This window comes from Oryzias latipes, chromosome 4 (genome assembly GCF_053564925.1).
Source record: "Oryzias latipes strain Hd-rR chromosome 4, Olatipes_Hd-rR_3.1".
Classification (NCBI taxonomy): domain Eukaryota; kingdom Metazoa; phylum Chordata; class Actinopteri; order Beloniformes; family Adrianichthyidae; genus Oryzias; species Oryzias latipes.
The window spans coordinates 16,932,453-16,953,092 of record NC_136240.1 but is presented as its reverse complement, the minus strand read 5'-3'; the positions used below and the strand labels follow the sequence as shown (position 1 = coordinate 16,953,092).

Genomic DNA, 20,640 nt, shown 5'->3' with positions numbered 1-20,640 from the left:
AACTCTGGAAGAGATCTGCGGCATGAAGAAAAACTGTTACCCAAATAAATAATTCATGCCTTTTTGTTAAAGAAAAGGAATAACGCAAAACACGATTTTACAAATGAAATTAACATAATTCCAGTTTCTTACATGGTTGACTCTACATGGGGGATATCTTATGCCGTAAGATACTATACTGTTAAGAAAATAACTTTTTAGCTTGTATATTACACAACATATGGAGGAGCAAGCAGTGAATAATGTTTTGTGAAAGCTGCAAAACTGCAAAACTTGCTAAACCTAAAAGCTGCACCAGTAACCATGTGTAATCCAGATACAAAGATGTGTACTGCACATTTTTAACATATTTAATTAAAAGAAAGAAGTATGTACAACCTCTCGTAAATTGGATATAAGGTCCAGGATTTTAAAATAAAAGATCAATACATAAAAATAGTTTTTCTGTCAAAGTAATGACATTTGAGGATCTTTACATCAACCAGTCATCTCTTAATTATTAAATGGTCTATTCAATAGTACCAGCGAATGTAATGAAAGGAGATATCAGACAGGCATTATTCATGTGGTAAAAAACAAACAATATCAAGTGTTGTACAATGAAGGAACACAGGATTTTCCAACCACAGCAGCGTGACAGGCAGAGAGACAGACTCAAGTGAACTTTTAGTTGTCAAGCACAAGATTTATTGAGATGTATGCAAATTTTAATAGTTTACAGCCAACTAAAGATAGATATTTTCAATAATAATGCTAAAAATGATAACAAGGACTCTGCAGATTCCACTTTCACACCAATTTTATTCATGAACATAAAACTGAAAACTGAGGAATCCGTCATAAGTCAGTTTAAAGTTAGCACTTGGGCTGCATTTTAAAGTGACACTCGCTTCTCAATGTAAGCAAGAAAGGCACCAGAGGTGTAATACACCCATAACAAACCAATAAAGATGCCAGAACATTGCAAACAGCAGATGAAGAACAGCATAATACTTTGTCAACATTTTTGTGTTCTGCCAGGGAAAAATAGTGGCTACAGAGACCCTCATTTGTATTTGTATGCAACAGAGTGAGTTTGAAATTATGCACTGAAAAAAGCTACTAAGACTGTTTATTCTGCAGAACATGTTTGGACACCAAACACGATGAGCATTCACCCACTGTATCATAAATGAGGTTTATTTCTTATTTTTACTGGCTGTTATTTTCTATCGGTAATAAATTCACAATTTGTTGATTATAAAGTGTTAAATACATTTAACACTTTATAAGGGCATAATTATATCACTACTATATTGATTCTTTTTTTTTCCAAATAGATTAGATAACAACTGCGTTGCACACTTGCCCTCAATGTAGACATCTCATCGTTGAATGTTGAGTACTTTTTCCACATCAAACTTTTTTTTAGTCAAAACAGATTTTAAACTCTCTTTTCTAGAATTAAAAAAATAAAGTTTATTAGGGTGAAATGACAAAATTTCTGTTTAAAGGGTAATATTTTAATCAAGTATGCAAATATTAAAAATAAGTGAGGATTGCAAAGAGACCAACTCTTTTACAATGAGTATTATGGTTTTTACAATAAAAATATGCACTAATAAACTGACTCTGCACCCTTGCAAAGGTACTGGATGCAGAAACAAAAGTTCCAGATGACAAGAAGAAAAAAAGCTTTTCGAACCTGATGCTCCAGAGGGAAACTTTATACCGCTTCTTTAATCCTCACTTCCTGTGTTTTAAATAATTTATTTGAAGACAGATTTAAAAAAAAGAGTTATTAAAGAGAATGGAGGTAAATTTCCTTTTCTGCATTAAGATAATAAATGTAAGCACATTAATATCAGGTATAAAAGAGTAAAGAGATGCGATAAGCTATAGAAAATAAGGTAAATATGAATATTGACCCATCTGACCTGTGTGTATGGTATATAAGAATCAAAGACACCTTTCAGAAGGCACAAGATGACAGAGAAAGAACTGTAAGAGTGGTGTCCATGATTACAAGAAATGGAAAAGCTTTGAGCATGTGCTGATAAAAGTCAACCCCAGGCTTCCTCTCAAACCCCTTCCTAACTAGCGGTGAAACCCAAAAAAGGGGAAAGAGGAAAGTAACATCTAATGATGGAGAGTTTCAGATTCGACAGAAGTGGCAAACTTTTCAATTTATTCTAATCACTATTCAAAATCATTACCCCAAATGCAGAAGTCCTTTTACGAATTGGGCTGAGAGAAAGAGTAAAGGGAGAGGACCAATTACACTTCCGCGTGTGAGCTATTTTTTTAGGTCTACAAGTAAGCTTGTTCAAGAATTAACAGAATAGAAAATGAAGAAAAGAAATTTTTTTTAGGAGGAAAGCTGCAATTAGGAAACATCTTTAAAATTAACTGTGCAAAACAAGACAGGCAAGCAGTTCAGTTCAACTAATCAGGATTGTAAAAGACTGGGTTCTTAATCAGGAATCAACTCAATGTCAGGATCTCATAAACACAGGATCTCAAACACAAAAGGATCCATAGAAAAAGAGGAAATAAAATATGAATGAAAAAGTAAATAGAAAATTGAGAAAATACCAATAAAAATAAGAGTGACACTCATCTCATTTAGGTTAATTTCCTTACAAGATACTATTTGGCACTCAAAATAAAAGATTTAGAGAGTAAAAATGAGATATAAAGGTGATGAAAGTATCTGAAAATAATAATAGAAATGATGAAAGAATGTACGTCCAAAAGAGATTAAAACATAAATAGAAGTAATTCTTTAAAAACAAGCAGTTATAAACAGTTTCTAAACAAAAGAATTGCAACCTTATGTTGAGAATGATGGCTGAGGAGAAAACCATGCTCATTTAACTCCAAAGAACAGTTTGGCAAAAAGCTTCTAAACAACAGAGGCTTTATATTTGTTTTTCAAAATTACAGAAAAACAGGAATTCTTTTTCTTAAAGTGGAAAAACTATTTATGATGATTTTTCCACATTTTACCCTGAGATTTCAAGAGTTAATGATAACTTTTCTTTATGTTGAAATCTGAAATTAGCTTGCTTGATGAACTTAACCAGGTTTATCACCTGTACATCCAAAGAACTTCAGCATGACTCTATTTTACCCTCTACAATATGGATCCTCTGCATACGGCTCATCCCATAGACACCAAGATCTCCTCTGTTTTTCTGTACAAGCACACCTGCACATTTGTCTCGTCTTGCACCTTAATATTTACTCCATCTTCAATAAATGTGCAAAGCAATAGTGTCCACTACTGAGACGAAACCTGAAGTACAAACAGGTGCCAGCCCTTTCCTCGCTCTTGTCATTCAGGCTATTGTCCTTCCTCTGTCCTTCATGTCGTCCCCCTGTTGCTGTGTGTTTGACACAAATCGGCACGTGGCTAAAAGCCCAGGCCACCTCTCAGCTCTATATTGTCCAAACCACTCAACTGCGGCACTGACAGCTCTCGTGGGGAGGGATCTCTTTGTTGCCAGTTTGTCAGTTAAGCAGGTGTCTCACAGTAAAAAGCCGGAGCCGGCCAGCCCACAGTACTTCGTTAGCGTAAAATGTTGTTTGATGTGCTCATTTCGTCGAGCAGAGATGGCAGCCAAGGAGGATGCTAATAATCACTTGAAAAACAAAAACATACCACTCCAACTTGTAAAAGATAAACTCTAATTTCAATGACAAAAGGAGAGTGACAAACAACCAAGGTACCAGTCAAAAAGGACTGCGAGCAAAACATCTGTTTTCTTTTCTTTTCACTCGTTACTAGCTACAATCAATTTATACTGTCAATCATAGGTATTTAAAAGGAAAAGGTACACAGACAAATTGCTGACTGTGTAGGTAAAAAGAATCATGTGGGCAGAGGGCCTAAAAATACAGCTGCATTAAAGACAGCTGTGTGATCCGTAGAAAAACTATTCGAGTGTGTCAATGAGCAAGCTGTGTGAAGGAGTGTACGACCCTGGAGTTCAGTACAGTTCTACTCCAACAGTAGAAAAGCACAGCATCCAATTCTACTGAAAGATCTTCGTCCTACTTTACAGGCACAATAACGTTATAAAAATTATATATAAAAAAAAAGGTTCAACTAAGACTGGACTACAAGGGAGGACGATGTTAACTGATTTATGTTGATTGCAAAACATGGTACCGGTACTTTATTTTTTTGAGTTTCTAATCCATGAAGAAGAAAAAAGTCCTAAAACAGAAACATCTGCTGAATGCAGTTAGCTCTCCCAAAACACAAACCAAGGTTTCTTGTACAGCCTTAAGCAGGTTTTCCCACGCTCCTTAAATAACTTTGTACAGTTACCTTATGTTAACGTAGAAATGTTTCTAAGAGGAAATGACAAGCACAAGATGTCCAAATCATTAGTAATATGAGAGGAGCTGTTTCCAGGCATGTGTCATTACATAGCTAACTGCTAATGTAAGGTCCAAGAGCTCCTGTTGAAAGTCTCATCTAATCGAGTCTTTTTATATGAAATGCACTGTTTTATGCTTTGTTGGTTAGTAGACGTTTAGTGTGTCATGCGACCAAACTATAAAAAATGGAATTCATGTAAGAGAAAAACATTATACATTTAGCAAACAGATGACTGAATACAGATAAAGGAATTAAAAAAAGGCCAACTTTGGGTAAACAAAAAACATGGCTTCCATAAAGTCCAGTTCTGCTCTGGATCTGGTTGGAATCCAGCCTCTGTAAATGGGCTCCTATAGAGATTCTGCTAGGTGTTGTGCACTTAAAAAAATACAATTAAAAAAATACAATTCTCCAAACAGATCAAGAGCAATGCAGCTCAATCAGAGCATTACAGCCTCTAAAATGTTGTTTTCTACAAAATTAAGTCTAAAAAGCTAAATAATTTAATGGCATGCTGTGCTGTGCTTTGAAATGACCATTAAATAATAACAACAATATGTAAGTTTGTAGAGAACTGAAAAGTGAAAAAAGTGATGCAAGGGATGCAAGTGTAAGCAAAAATTTTCTCAAATTTAAAAAACACAAATTAAACAGGAAGAAAACAAATACTAACGGCACATTTATTTGAAGCACCTATATAGGTATGCACATATGAAGCTTTTAATGTTAATTTTTATCCTTCAGTCCTTCATCCTTTTCTGGATGAGTGCATTATCTGACACACTGAACGAGCCTCCCAGGTTTCAAGTCTGTGTGTTTGTGCCCGTGTGTAGCTGGCGATGAGAGAATAACGTCACCCCTAAGGGGTTACACCGCTCTGAATTTCCTTCCTTCACCTTTATTCAATCCCCTCAGCTCAACGCCTACAGGGATTTCCTTTTTCAGTTCAGGAGAGATGTCAGACCTGTTCCACCACCCCAGCACAAAAACCGGACTCTGCCTTTAATTTACAACATTTTTGTGAAATTTTTATTTTTATTTTCAAGCCATTACATTTGAGGAAATCAACATGTTATTCACAATGCATGTGTAACATGGAGCTTTGGAGGGCAAAACAAAAATGCAGTTAATGGTTTGTCCAAACAATGAAATGTTTAATGTTTGATCTGTTTAATAACATTGGGTGTTTAATTAAGCCTCACTAAAGATAAATTACTCAGAAAAGTATTCATCAAAAGCTATAATTTAAGCAAAAAAAGAATTCATACAGAGTAAAAAGGGGGATTTGGATCACTCAAGTTTTGCATAGTTCCTAAAAAAGAACAAGGGCTCTAAATATATTTTAGTACCAGCTGACGTGTTGGAACTTCCCACAAAAACTATGAATGCACTGTAAAGCTGTTTGCACATTGCTGTTTTGAATAAAGACACCTATTTGAAATTAAAGGCCAATATATAAAAAAATATATATAATTAAATTTCACATTTTGTCAACTTAAGAACTACAGCAAAGCGTTAAAACTTTACACTTCAGAACTATTTTTAAAAAAAAGATTAAAAAAAGGGAATCCAAAAGAAAATCTGTTAATTTTACTTTTAAGGTAAAACACAATCCTGAGGAGATTGGCTGCTGGTTTTTGCTGAAACAACTAAAAACTCGTGTGAGAAGTGAGGTGAAAACAGAGACAAGATGGGTCAGCATTTTTAAACTCCTTTTTTGGTTTCTAATAAATACAGTTTTCTATGCTCTCACATTGAAAGACATTATTTAAAAATTGATGCCTATAACCCAGAGTTAAGGAAATTATTGTAGTAAGTATTCAAACTATGCGAAACAAACTAAAAAATAATTTTATAGCCAGGCGCCTCACTTAAAAAAACTATTTAAACCATTCTCTTTCAATCTGTTTTTTAAGCATGTTCAGAGCTATGATGTTTTATATATTGTGGAATATTGGAAATGTAAAAAATGTTCAGGAGAAAAAATAAAGATTAAGCAAAAATCAAACTGGTATTCTGAAAATAATTGTCTATTGCCAAAATTAGCGAAAAACAGACACATAAAGCAATAAGGAAAAACAAAACAGAAAAAATGACAGAAATTGCCCCATATAGGTTGAAAGCAAAAACCAGAGAGGCCTTCCCTACCCTTTTTACACATTTTAATATTAATATTTATGAGGTCTGAATCCCCCTTCACAACACTCATACCATTTTTCTCCTCTGACGATCTGAACATGAAAAACTTGAAAAGCACAAATTCCAGGAGTTGCGTATCACAGTTTGACCTGGAGCCACATAGCAGACTCCAACCACGACAGACTTACGGTTCAAAGCAAGTGGGAGATGCTTTCATCAGGGAATTCTGGTGTTTCTCCTTTTTTTCCTCTCTCTCTTCAGTGTGACACCAACCAGCCCATGCCATCTGCCTTCTTCTAAAATCAGAACTTCAAGGTGTGCTTCCTGCTTTTCAGTTGGTTTTAGATGGGCTTCATAACCCAGTCCCAGCACATGCAAGCCTTTACTGCAGTGCTTCTTGCTGACTGCTGTTAACAGCCCAGCCTCGCAGTGTGGCGCAATGTTAAATATTCACCATTAAACTGACAAGCCAGAACTGGTTGGGAACCCAGCCAGGCTTTCACAGTATGGGAGCATTGGATTACTTTGCTGTAAACACAGCAAAGCACCAAATCAGTCACCTTACCAACCAATTCAATATCAGACCAGCCCACTTCTCTGCTCAACTCATAAGTCCAGTTCCTGCACCATAAGACAAATAGAACTACTTTTTAACTGTATTTCTTTTTTCATTTAGAGTTTAACCACTTTTTATGTACTTCGCGTTGTAAAACAATGTGGTCATTCAGGCTCCATGCAAGGAATGCATGTCCAATGTATCTTAGTGTGTATTATCATACACCAGTAAAATATTTTTATTTGGTGCCCCAGTACCACACTGGCTGAGATCTCTCGTCCTTGGCTTGGCAGCACTTCTAACAGAACAAGCCAGGAGCGCCATACAGGCCCAACCCCTGCTGCTAAAGCTTCCTGCAGCTGCGAGGGAATCAGGCTGCCTGCCCTCCTGATAGTGGGCCAGGCGAAGCAGGAGGGACAAAGCTACAGGGAAAACTCACAGTAGACAAGACCCCCCAAAAGAGAAGAGACAAGCGAGTTATGGTGCTGCACCAAATCAAGAGTGTATTCTACGTAATCACTGGATCCTGCTTACCACAAAGGATGATTTATTTCCTCAAGAATTACAACACAATATTTTAACAAACTCCTATTGGAGTGTTGTGACTACCCTTCTTTGCATTTTTGTCCCCCTGTTTGTATTTATAACTGAATCAATACTTCAGGGCAGATTGATTAATCAATTTCCCCGTTGTGGGATGAATAAAGTTCTATTCTATTCCAAGTCTACAAATAAAACCTTTTTAGTTGCTGAACATATGGAGACCAAGCATGCTGTTCTAACACTATCTAAAATTAACCTTGTATTTTTCAGACAGCATTCATGTTTGCAGCGACTCAAAAAATATTGTAATTCAGTAATACTGTAAGATTACTGTAAGGTAGAAAGTACTCCTGTAATTCAGGAGTACTTTCATAACAAACATAATTTCTCAAAAAAAGATGCATAATTTTGTCATTCCAGTAGACTTAAAACCACCTAAAGCAATCTACAGTCCAAGAAGTTGTTTCATGGCAATTGCAGCTTTCATACTAGCTAACTTTTACAAAACTGTGCCCTGTAAAGAACTGCGAAAAAACCAAATCTGTACAGCTTCATGTTTGCTTGGTAAAAACCAGTTGCACCCACTGCCTTTTGATATATTTTTGGGCATCCATCACAATCCTAAAGACACTTCTAGAGTTCCGCAATAAATGACTTAACCTTATACTTAACAGGTACAAAATAAAAATTTTGCAGAATTTGCATGTTGGAAAACAGTTTAAGCACAGGTTTAGCTCCCATGATCGCATTTTATATTTACAGGGGTGCCAGAAGAGCAGGCTCTTTGAATCTCCTTGTGACTTTGAGTTCCTCCCAATCAGCACATCCAGTGACATAATAAATGTTGGAACAACCAACACTGGCACTTGGATTTCCTGATATCAGAGGTTCAGAGTGTGTTTTTAAAGAATATGCACTAAATCAAAGTCGTGCAGAGGAAAGAAACTGCATCACACTAAGAAATACAGCAAATTGTTACTTGATCTGACTGTAAATATATATTTAGTTCTTTAGATGAACACAAAAAACATACCGGTAAGTCTTTTTTTTAAATGATTACCGTAGATGTGGTTTTTTCAAACCAAACAATATAAATGCTTGGCTTAGAGTTAGGATGCTCCATTAGAATCACTTATGACTATAACAAGAGCACTAACCACCATTTGGTACTTCACTGAGTGATGAAAGCACTAACACACACTCATAAATACGAACACCTTACAAAGAACTCTATGTAGGCTCAACACAAAACCTTAAATTCAGTCTAAAAAAGTAAAGATGTTCTTAAACAAGATGAAAAAGATGGGGAGTCCATAGGGAAAAGACATAGAAACATATGAAAGTCTGACACATGAAGGTGTTCTTGTTTCGGCAGAAAAATGTGGTAGATAGAAAAAGACAGGAAAAAAATAGTCCAACAATGTAGAAACAGAGTGCGACCAAGACAACGGGACTTGGGGGCAAGTTGGGCAGCAGGAATTGAGGTGAGCTCTTATTATGACTCCTTTATGCCCTCAAGCCCTGACTACAACCTCAAAGCCCTAGGCCAAGTTGAGAGACCAGGGACCTTGGAAAAATTGTGAGTCAGAAAACAAATGGGGGGGGTGGAGTTATAATGTGTCTTCCATGCAAAAATTATGGAATATGTCAGAAAACAACAAAAGGTCTAAAAAAGTATCAGAGAAAAGAGGGAAACTCCCAAAAAAATCCTTTATGTAAAGAAAAATATTAGTGTAGCGATGCAATTTGATGTTCTTGTGCAATAGAAAAAACATAGAATCTATTTTTTCTTTGAAGTGATGAAATAATGTGCCTTTATAAAATGTTATATTGGGGCACACCTAAAACTGGAACATGTTCTGTGTTTATATAAATCTTGTAAATTTTAAAACGGTCACAGTTGTGCATAAAACAAACTGAAAAACAGTGACATCCAAAAATATTTAACTAAATTACATTTGTCGCAGTCCCCTGAGGAACTTACTTTCATAAAACACTTTTAAAAATTCATAAAACAAAACAATCTACATTAAAACCAGGAACAGATGTACTATTTAAGCCTTCAACAGTCTTTTCAAATGCACACTAAATATTTAACCATTATCTGATTACTTGACTTATCTGATTTTTCAAGTGATGTGTAGACAGGAGAATCAGCAGTCCTTTAAACCATTGCAGAAATGATCTAATGTTGAGATTTCATGTAATCCAATATATTTCATAGTTTTACATGTGTGTATGTCTACATGAAACGCAGAAGACAGAGGTCACATGACACCCTAGAGCAATGTTGCACATCCAAGATAATCACCATTTCTTAATAGAGTAGAAAAGAAGCACAGCAGCAATCTTTTTTGTTTTGTTTTTTGCAAACATTAGTTATAACTCACAACAATATTTACTAAAAACAGATCAGAAGTAATTTTTAAATTACGGTAACAGAAATTTAGAAAAGTTTTTTCACTTTATGAATAGCTGTAGTTCTCAAAAGTAAATCAGAAAATTGATTTGTGTGTAGGTCAGGACAATTGAAATATTGCAAAAGAGATATGTAGCAAGGAAAAACCTGTTTTCTATCTTTTGCAAAAAGATAGAAATGTTCAGAAAACCTTTGAAAATGTAAACCATCAAGCACCCTCTATTTTTTCACTTAGCCTTAGCTACCACTAAACTAATGGGAACCATCATAATAAAGGGCAAAAAACGTCCCATTTGACTACTGTCAAGTACAACACAAAAATCTCAAAAGCAGTTTCTTTGATCCTTTAGAAAGTCAGACAAAACTACTAATTTCAGGACAGAGCCAAACACAGTGACTGCAATACAGTTGATGACAGCCACAAAAAACAACATACTAGCTTGATTACACTTGTCTAAACTAGTAGTCTTTAAGAAGTAAGATGTCCTATTGCAGGCATGGCCGTGAGACAAAAGCTGACTTTTTTTTTTTAATTCTCTCAGAGCTCCATGTTTGGTTCTTTAACAGCTCCTAACAGCTCAGGAGCTGAACTCTGCCTTGCACTCATATGAAGTAATTGATCAATAACATAGAAGGGTTGGGGCAGTTGTGGAAAAGACCAATCTACCACCATCATGGATGCAATATGAACAACTGTGCAATATGAAGAACAGATGACAGAGATGGCAAAGAGATCTCAAGAGATGACTTTGAACTTCACCCCCTTAACAAAAAAAGTACAGGAGACTGTTTGTCAAACGAAATGTTTTCAGGCAAATTTGCTCTATTCAGCAGCAAACCCCACACGAGATATTAAAGCTTATTAGTGAGGAGCTAGGAAAAAATGCCCATAGCACACTTGGTAACCAACTCAAAAACTCTCCTCCTTTTGAGCTCAAAAGTGAAAACTCGTTCTGCTTTTGTCACATGTCATGAAAAATGTGTACCGTGACTGATGTGATGTTTACAATGGCATACAACATATTTTAATTATTCTGTGAGAGTTTGTTTATCCTAAGGCATTTGCACTGTTTGCGTGTGATTATTCTAAAGAGAGAAGGAGAGCATTTTGCTCTCTTTCCACTATTATACATTTCCTATCCCGATGCCAGGATAATCTTGGTGGTTTTCTTTAAATGGCAATATCGAATTGGAGCTTCCTCTTAGGTTTCCTATATCAGGGGTAAATACATTTTCAAAAATCGCAAAAAAATCTTTTATGGCTCATTGAACTTAGTGTGCATGTTGTCAAGGGCCACGGTGTCTCACCAGTCTGGTAGAGCCAGGACCGCTAAAAATGAGTTTGCTATAGACATAAACAAACACAAAACACCACTTACACTTCAGACCACAGTCCGCTGTGTGTATGTGTTTTTTGTCAACGTAAAATATTTGTGAGTATTGTGATTGTAATACCTCTAACATTATTGAAAATTCACAGGAGCACTGACAATCACTTGCTTCCAAAATGTAATGAACATTGACTTGCAATCGACTAACAGGACATGATAATTAGTCATAAATATAAATACAACAGTACTGATGACAAGGCAGATCACATGGTTATTCCATTAGCTAAAATCCACTAAATACCCCACTAGCATGACTTAAATGTGCAAAAAAAATGTTTCTAAGTATAAGATTATTTCGTTTTTCCTTTCCAAAGGCAAATTAAAAGATTTTCTATATCGCGATATCCATTTCTTCATACTAGGCAATAACGATATATATCACGAGATAAACCAAATATCCATATTTATCAATTTTAACACTGTTGCTTATGAGAGATATGTGGAATCATCAGCAGGTTGTTAAGATTTCAATATTTTATTCCTATTGTATTTTAAACATACATGCAACCGTTTTTGTTTTTTTCAGATAACTAAGAAAAGTCATTCATATTTCAAACTAAATTGAAAATTAAAGCAAAAGCCTTCAAGTTTCAAAAGAGAGCATAAATAAAAAAGAACACTAAACTGCTTGATCAATTCCATTTGAAAAAATTCAAGTTTTAAAGAACAAACATAAAATTGGCAGACATTTTTGTCAACATGCAGTGAATTAGCTAGGAACTAAAAGCAAATTCTCATAATTTCTTCTTGTAGGTTAAACTGTTGTTGTTGTTTTTGCTTAAGAATCATAGTTTATTTACAATTTACAATCCACATTACTTTGTTTTTAGTCAGATTTTAAATAAATGAAATACCTCCCCACAAGGTCCAAAATTTAATTTTTGAGTCACTGACCAACTAGATTTTAAAAAAATCTACCGCCCAAACTTGTTTTTACCGGCCAAATTATAACAGTAAAGATTATTTTTTAAGAAAATAAAATTGCATAAAGTAATTTATAAATGGTATGAACATGTGTTTATTGTCATTTAACTGTAAACTTAAATTCAAACGTGCTGAGAAAACAAGAACAGGTTTAATAGAGATTTCCTAATTCTGCTTCCAGGTAATTACGTTTTATATTAAATCATAAAAAGCAGCCAGAAAACTCTATAATGTTTATGATTATTGTTATCATACATCAATGAGATTAAAGCTGCAGCTCTAACAAAGGAAGGGGACGGGAGGATTCAGCACAACATCTGACAGGTCACAGTTTTTGGTGCAACACCGGCTCTATGCTCATTCTGAAACACAGATCTACGTCTTGGTCATGGTGTTCGGGCTCATACACTCTCCAAGGTAAGACGAAGATTTTGGATAACAAATGCTAACTCTGCGGTGAGGCGAGTACTTTCAGAGCGTATATTTTGTCAAAGGTTCCATGGGAGACCAGAAAAACAAAAAATGGTTGATCTTCCAAAGAAACGTATCCTTCCTGATTTGCCTCCATTCACCAACACAGGTGTTGATTACTTTGGTCCAGTGGAAGTGAAAAGAGGAAGAAGAACCTGTAAACGAAATGGTGCTATCTTCACTTTTATGGCTAGCTGAGCTGTGGATTTGGAGGTTGCAGCGTCTCTGGAAACAGATGCATGAATCAATGCTTTACGTCGCTTCATTAGCAGAAGAGGACAAGTGAAACACCTAAGATCAGATAATGGCACAAATTTCATCAGTGCCAATAAAGAACTAAAAAGAGAGTTGTCTGCGTTAAACCAAGACAAAATTGCAAGAGTTATGACACAAGCTGGAATACAATGGAGTTTTAACCCATCAGCAGCTTTACACTAAATGATCTTCCACTCAAAATGTCTGATGATCCAAATGACTTGGAACCTCTAACACCAAACCATCTTCTTCTCATGAAAAAAAAAAACTGCTATTCCCCCTGGAATATTTGAACCGCAGGAGAAGTATGTCAAAAAATGGTGGTGGCAAGTAAAGGACCTCGCAGATCTTTTCTGAATATAGTTGTAATCATGGACTCTTTAGCTCCCCGAGGTTCCTGGCTGCTTGGCACAGTTTTAGAAGTTTGTTCTGACAAAAAGGGACTTGTACGATCTGTAAAACTACAAACTAAATCTAATGTTATCGAAAGCCTCATATTAAAAATTTGCTTGTTACAAGAAGTGTAACCTATGTTTAGCTCCTTTTGAAAGGTTTTTGTAAATTGTTATTCAATTGTATAACAATTTAGGGGCTGGTGTGTAGGAGCCCTATTGAATAATATGTCCTGTCGGTGTCGCTGTTGTCATTATTTGAGTCTATTATAAATTGAGATAGATTAGCTGACCGGTGACAGATGTGCATCAGCCAGATGGAGAAAAGGTTTTTGACCGCTAGTGCGGTAAATGAAACATATAGAAGTCAAATCTGCTTTCAATAATGTAAATAATAAAAGAAACAAATTAAATTGTAAAGTTAATCGGAGTGAAAGGCTTATTTTCTTCGTCGTACAAGGAAACGACAGCCCGCTTAACGCGTCAGCTGTCGTTTGCATCACACATCTCAGCAACTCAAAGTGCTAGAATTTGTTAAACGGTTTGAGGCTTTTAGCTCCAACAATACGAGGATAAAGCTCGTTGTTTTTGCTCTTTGTAGCCTCTCATCTTTGATTATCTACTTAAAGGGTATTTTATTTTAGATGGAATGTTTACTTTAATGATAATTGTTCAATTACTTTTATAAATTTATTTTGATTTCAATAAAAAAAACATTTTGTAGCAAGTATATGGAGCCAAAAAAGAAAAAAGACAATTTAATTTTCTTTGCTTTGAAATAAACTACACAATGTTATCGTGACATAACCCGACACTGGATACTGAGAGAACTTCATCATCTCTAAAGCAGGTCCGAGGTCAGCATTTTTGTTTTTGTGCATTTCCGTAATCTTTTCCCCCCATAAGACTGCTATTGTGCCCTTCAAAGAAAAGCATCAATGCACAGTCAAATTAACAACTCTCATATGACATAAGGAGCCACGAGGCATTATCCGAGGATATTTTACTGAAAGAAGCATCAGTGACCCTTCATATGATAGAGGGGAGGTGGATATGGAAAATATTGACAGGCTGGTTGCTAGAGAAGAGTGCAAAAAGCCATTTAGACAACCCACACTCATTGCTAGAGACCTTAGTCTAAACTCTAACCACCCTGAACCGGAGAAGAAAAGATTAAATTCATAACTCTGCCAGGGAATTAAGAATCTACTTGACTAATCCACATAATTTCCTCTGTTTTTTTTAAAACTTGTATTATAATGAACCAAGCAGCCTCAAAGCCTTTATACCAGACTGGCCTATGTAGTGATCTACTACCTTTGTCAGGATTGTTTCTGCACACTTGGGCAAGGGCTTTGACATCATGCAAAAGACAGTGTTAAATGTAGCTCAAAAAGCCTAGGGAAACATCTCCTTTCAAATATGCGTTGTAAAATAAAAAAAATGCGAAAAAAAGCAAACAATGTTTTGTTCTTTCTAGAAACCCAAAGGCAAGATGACTGTTAAAGTGGTCAGATGACAAATGTCTCATCTGATCTTTATTCCTTTAAGGGCCAGCTCCAGGGCTCAAATAAAAACTCGCAAGACTGACTGTTTTGCTGCTCTAAATGCAATATATTTCTTTGGCATATAAATGGCACTTTAGCCCTTATTGTCAATGCCTCAATAGAATAAAATCACTAACCCAGCAGAATTTAGCAAAAAAAAAATGAAAGAAAAAAAAAAGACTTTTTCAAAATTGAGTAAAATAATATTTGCATTGGTAAAGTGCACATTAAAAAAATATGGAAACATTGTATATATAAACAATAATAACTGTCTTTATTTTGTTTTTAAGGGTTACTGCTCTACCGGACCACTTTTCTGTTCATCCCACTTAGATCCAAGCAGCACAAAAAATACAAAAAAAAAAAAGAGTTAAATCATTTAGTATTTTCAAAGCCTGTCAAAAGTAATCCACCTCCCATCACTGAAACTCAAGGGGAGATGTACTGGCAGAAATCCTTCATCACAGAGGCTGACACAAACATTTGCCATCCGTTTCTGCTTATCCCGCTCATGACACATTCCTTGACTATCAACTTCACAGGGCCAGCCAGTGTTCATCTCAATCACCTGATGATGCTCACAGACTGAGGCCTGTTGTCTCTGATGATGATCAAATGTGGCAACACAGAAGTGAGTAATAATTGGGTCAACAAGGTATGTCAGCTCCCACTAACACTTGTCTGAATCATCCCTCTGTAGCATAGCCAAGTGCAAAAGTATGACGCCTGAAATATTTGGCTGAGAGGGGCAGTAACAGCACCATGGGAAACGGCTCCAAGTCTAAATATGACCCAACGTGAACTTTTTCTATGATGAGTAATTCTCTAGCTTTTTACCTAAAATATACAAATTGAATAATACAAAAGACATTTGAATATGGTTTAAAACAATTTATTTCTGCTGAAGATAACAAAAATCTAGAAATTAGTTACGGAGTTTTGTTAATGCTAAGAGTTTTTATACTAGAAGTGTAACAACCGGTACTCGTTTTAATGCTTCGATTCATATAATACAAATTAAATAAATCCATTCACAAAGAAAAAAAATTATATATATATATATATATATATATATATATATATATATATATAAAAACTGATTGGGCGGCGTTTCATAATACAGATGGACAACGACCCAAAACATGCAGCCAAAGCAACTCAGGAGTTCATTCAAGCAAAGAAGTGGAATATTCTTGAATGGCCAAGTCTGTCACCTGATCTTAACCCAATTGAGCAGCATTTCACTTGTTGAAGACTAAACTTCAGACAGAAAGGCCCACAAACAAACAGCAACTGAAAGCCGCTGCAGTAAAGGCCTGGCAGAGCATTCAGAAGGAGAAAACCCAGCATCTGGTGATGTCCAGGAGTTCAAGACTTCAGGCTGTCATTACCAACAAAGGGTTTTCAACCAAATATCAGTAATGACCATTTTGTTTTCAGTCATTTCATTTGTCCACTTACTTACGAGCCCATGAAATGAATGGATTGTGTTAAAAAAATGCTTTAGTTTATCACATTTTTATGCAATCTTGTTGTTCAACCCATGGAATAAAAGCTGAAAGTCTGCACTTCAATGACATCTGAGTTGTTTTATTTAAAATTCACTGTGGTAATGTACAGAAACTAAATTAGAATGTCTCTCTGTCCAAATATTTATGGTCCTGACTGTATATATTCTTACGATCTAAGATATCTTATCATCCAAACACATCTCAAAAGCTGCCAAAAAGCAACCTTTTTGTTTTCTTTTCTTTTCGCTTTATCTCCTTATCCAGAGATTTACAATTAACTAGTGCTTGTTCTCACTGCCAAAACACTGAATGAATGTGATTTCCAGTCACAAGTTCTGATTTAATTTGATAGGCAAATTGACACCAAGCATTCAAATTAATTTTCCTTATTATCTCATTAAAAATGAACATTGAAATTGCTTAGTAGGCAATTAGTTCCCAAAGATGAAGATAGTCAGACTGTACTGAGGTTTTGTTTATAGAATTAATCAGACATCTTCAATTGTTTTATTGTATGTGAGAGAGATAAAAGAGGGGTTGATCAATTATTTAACAAACCGTACGTCCAAATAAATCAAATAATGTTCTTCCTTCGAACGACTGAGAGTAAAGCTACATCAACACACATCTGTCGAAATAAGCGGACACTGTACTGTAATGGTTCCATTTCAGATTTGGCTCCGTTGTTTGTTGTAGGGTGCAATGAAATACATGTGTTAGACATATACTTGCATCAAAACACCAATCAATTTGTGGCGGAGACCGTGCAGAGTGTAAGCACTCACCGACAGAGGCAGTTGTTTATTTCAAAGTTAGCAAAGCGGTGTGCTAATCAGCTAACAAGCTAAGCTAGCTAGCAAACTTCAAGGAAACTTTTTTTAAGGACCCAATCCAGACTTTAATAAAAGACACACTGACACTTGTGGGTTTTATCAACAATATTGTTTTTTTACAAGTATAACAAAAGAATTAACAACTCTCAAACAAATGTTTACTAGTTTGGCCAAGTTTTATTACTGTCAGCTCTAGACTGTACTCACCAGGAAGTCGGACTCTCAGTTGCTAAGCTATCCCTCCTTCACGCTACGAGTTTTCTATGGTCACTCAGGACGCTACTACTGTTGGATGACTTTTTCTTTCTTCCCAAGGTCGGAACCAAAAGGTGGGTCTTGTGTGGCAAGTCGCACTTGGTTTTATGCTCCGTCTCCTCACATGGAGCGCGTGTGCTACGAAGTCAGTCGAGACGTGATTTCAGGCAGACACTTGTGTGGAAGGCCCCTCACCACCACACGGCTCATACTTGTGACCCGAGAGTCAGCAATGTAAACAACCCAGCATTCCCGAAGCCCAGAGGAGGGAAGATGTCAAATACCGCGAGATTTAAGAACTATGCTTAGTTTATTTATTTGTTGGTTTCTTCAATCAATCCTATAATTGCTATTGCTAATATGTAGGTGTTACGCTCTTTCCACATTTAAATAATACAACAATTTGGTTGTTTTTTTTTTACAAATCTGATGTTGCATCTTAAGACCTCCAAGTCTAGACCTCATGTACCATTTTGTTCTGATACTTGTGCTTTCATACGAATAACTTTTTTTTTAGCAATTTAATAGTAATCACATGTAATCATCATCTATTTTTAATCTAGCCTAAAAATTGCTGTAAAAAACTAATTTTTAGGTATATTCATTTAAATTCCTGACAATGTAGTGCAGTAAAAAATCAAAATACATTATAAAAACAGCTTCACTGGCTCCCCATCCCGGCCATTCCGCATTCAATACAAAATCCTGCTCTACGCATTAATCAAAGCCTTTCACAACCTTGCACCTCCATATCTCCATATGGCCTCCTTCATTATGAAGGAGGCCATATGGAGATTTGAACTTCATATCTCCATACCTGCTCGCTGCCTCCGCTCCTCTTCCTCTATCCAGTTTTCTGTCCCTTCTGCCCGTCTTGTCACCATGGGGAGCCGGGCATTCAGTTGCTCTGCTCCCCGGCTTTGGAACTCACTCCCCCCTGACCTCCGCAACACTGACACACTCCCACATTTCAAATCAAAGCTAAAAACTCATCTTTTCCAAATGGCCTATTCACTTTAACATTGACCTTTTCATGTTTTTATATATATTTTATTTAATTGTGTATTTATTTAAATTGTTGTTGTTGTTTTAACAGCTTATTGTATTTTATACTGTATACATGCTGTGCGACGACCTTGAGTGCCCAGAAAGGCGCCTTATAAATAAAATGTATTATTATTATTATTATTAAAAAGTGGCTTTATTAAGTTTTCTTATTATAAACAACGTCCAAGCTTAACTTTTAAACTACCGAGGGGTATTTTTTTAACCCTGAACAATAAAGAAAAAAATTAAATAAAAACAAAACACCAAGTCTAGAGTTCTCTAATTTAACACATAAAAAAGTAGGAACTCTTTTCTGAGCAATCCCAAAAATATTGACCACAGACTTCTTATTAATACCTATAACTGCCATTATTGTCACGTGTCACATGATCAGGGGTGGATTTAGTAGATATAGAAGATATAGTGCACCTGCAGGTTGTTTTTTTGTAGTTTTGTGTATGGAGGGGGTGGGCAGGTCCTAGTATTTTTTGTTGACCGCATAATTTAACATTAATCATTGTATGAGTTTCAAGCCTCAAAAATGAGTCTTTTTTGTTATATATATTTTTCACATGCTTACAAAAAAATAAACCTGCCTCTGCGTCTCCAGAGTCTGATCAAGGATTAAAGTCGTTACAATACCATAATACATAGGTTGACACACCTTATTATGCAGTTTATCACAACAGTAAGACAGTAGTACAGACATGAGTAATTTTATAGTTTCCTCTAACATGTTTGGTTAGTGTGATAAATTTGAAAACTGGGATGCAGCAGAAGAGAAAAAGAGAAGAGAAAATAACAAGACTGAAGTACTAATAATTGATTTAATATTTATTTCTTTCATAAGTGATCATGGTATAAGCGGTAGAATGCCCTTCCTTCGGAGAGTACTATCAGAGACTATCAGAAATGAATGGACTTTGTGGAAGCAACCATCTGACGCAATCAGACTTCCATGCCATTTTATCATTTTGATAACGGACACCTTATCGGAATCTGCCCCTTGCATAATAAATAATAGTTAAAGATTAAAAATAAGATTCTTGCATTTTTTTAAATAATACAATAAAACAAAAATAAAGAGGGGGCTCGGGCATCTAGTCCGGATGCCTCCTGGGCTCCTCCCTGGAGAGGTGTTCCGGGCATGTCCCACTGGGCAGAGGCCCCGGGGAAGACCCAGGCGGGCCTGGGAACGCCTCGGGGTACCCCCAGAGGAGCTGGAGAAAGTGGCCTGGGCGAAGGAAGTCTGGGCATCTCTGCTCAGCCTGCTGCCCCCGCGACCCGGTACCGGATAAACGGAGGAAGATGAATGGATGGATGGAAAAATAAAGCTATTTTAAATTTTCTTTTATTGGTGTTGTTATAAAAATGAATGCTCATTCAGAAACAGCCCAAGTTTTAAAATATGAAATACTTTATTTACTGTTCACATTCTTTGTCTAACAGTTACCAGGACAGGGTCCAGCAACCCTGTGACCCTAAAAGGGACATAGTGGATCAGAAAAGTGGATGGATGTTTGACTCATTATTTTTGTTGGTTAATTGTTTGTCATTCCTCTTTATCATAATTTTAGCTTCACAAAATTAATGTTTCTCTTTCCTGGAATGAAGTATTTGCCTCTTATTTCAGCGTAAGCTGTTTTCTATAGAGTTTTGTCTACAAAAAAGTTTTAGAAATAGAATTGCAATCTAAAATATTGAGGATTCTGCAGAAAATGTCATGCAGAGGGCAGAGCACTATGTTGCAATAAAACTTGCATGTATGACTCAATATTTATTCATTTATATTCACCTCCTATAGCATACTGTAAAATAGTTCATACTGTAACAGATGCAATTTGGATTAATATTTTCCACATTGACCTTTAAGTTTCCAACTCACAAAAAACATTTTTGTTTCATCATTTAAAAGTACAGTTTTTGCTCCTTTTTAGTCACTCTTAAATGATGTCAACTTCAGAGTACTTTAACCTTTACAGTATCTG

The 20,640-nt window shown here is 35.8% G+C and overlaps 1 protein-coding gene across 2 annotated transcripts in view; it reads right to left on the bottom strand.

Annotated features, from left to right (window-relative positions):
* Window positions 1–18,580, bottom strand: part of nek7 (NIMA-related kinase 7) — a 67,842-nt gene extending 49,262 nt beyond the window's left edge. Inside the window, exon 1 of one of the 2 annotated variants that reach the window (XM_078945895.1) lies at window positions 18,423–18,580. The gene's annotated coding sequence lies outside the window, so the exon portion shown is untranslated. Of the gene's footprint in view, window positions 1–17,557; window positions 17,867–18,422 lie in introns of those variants that run through there. The other variant, XM_023954265.2, reaches the window with a different exon arrangement.
* Between the last annotated feature and the right edge of the window lie 2,060 nt (window positions 18,581–20,640).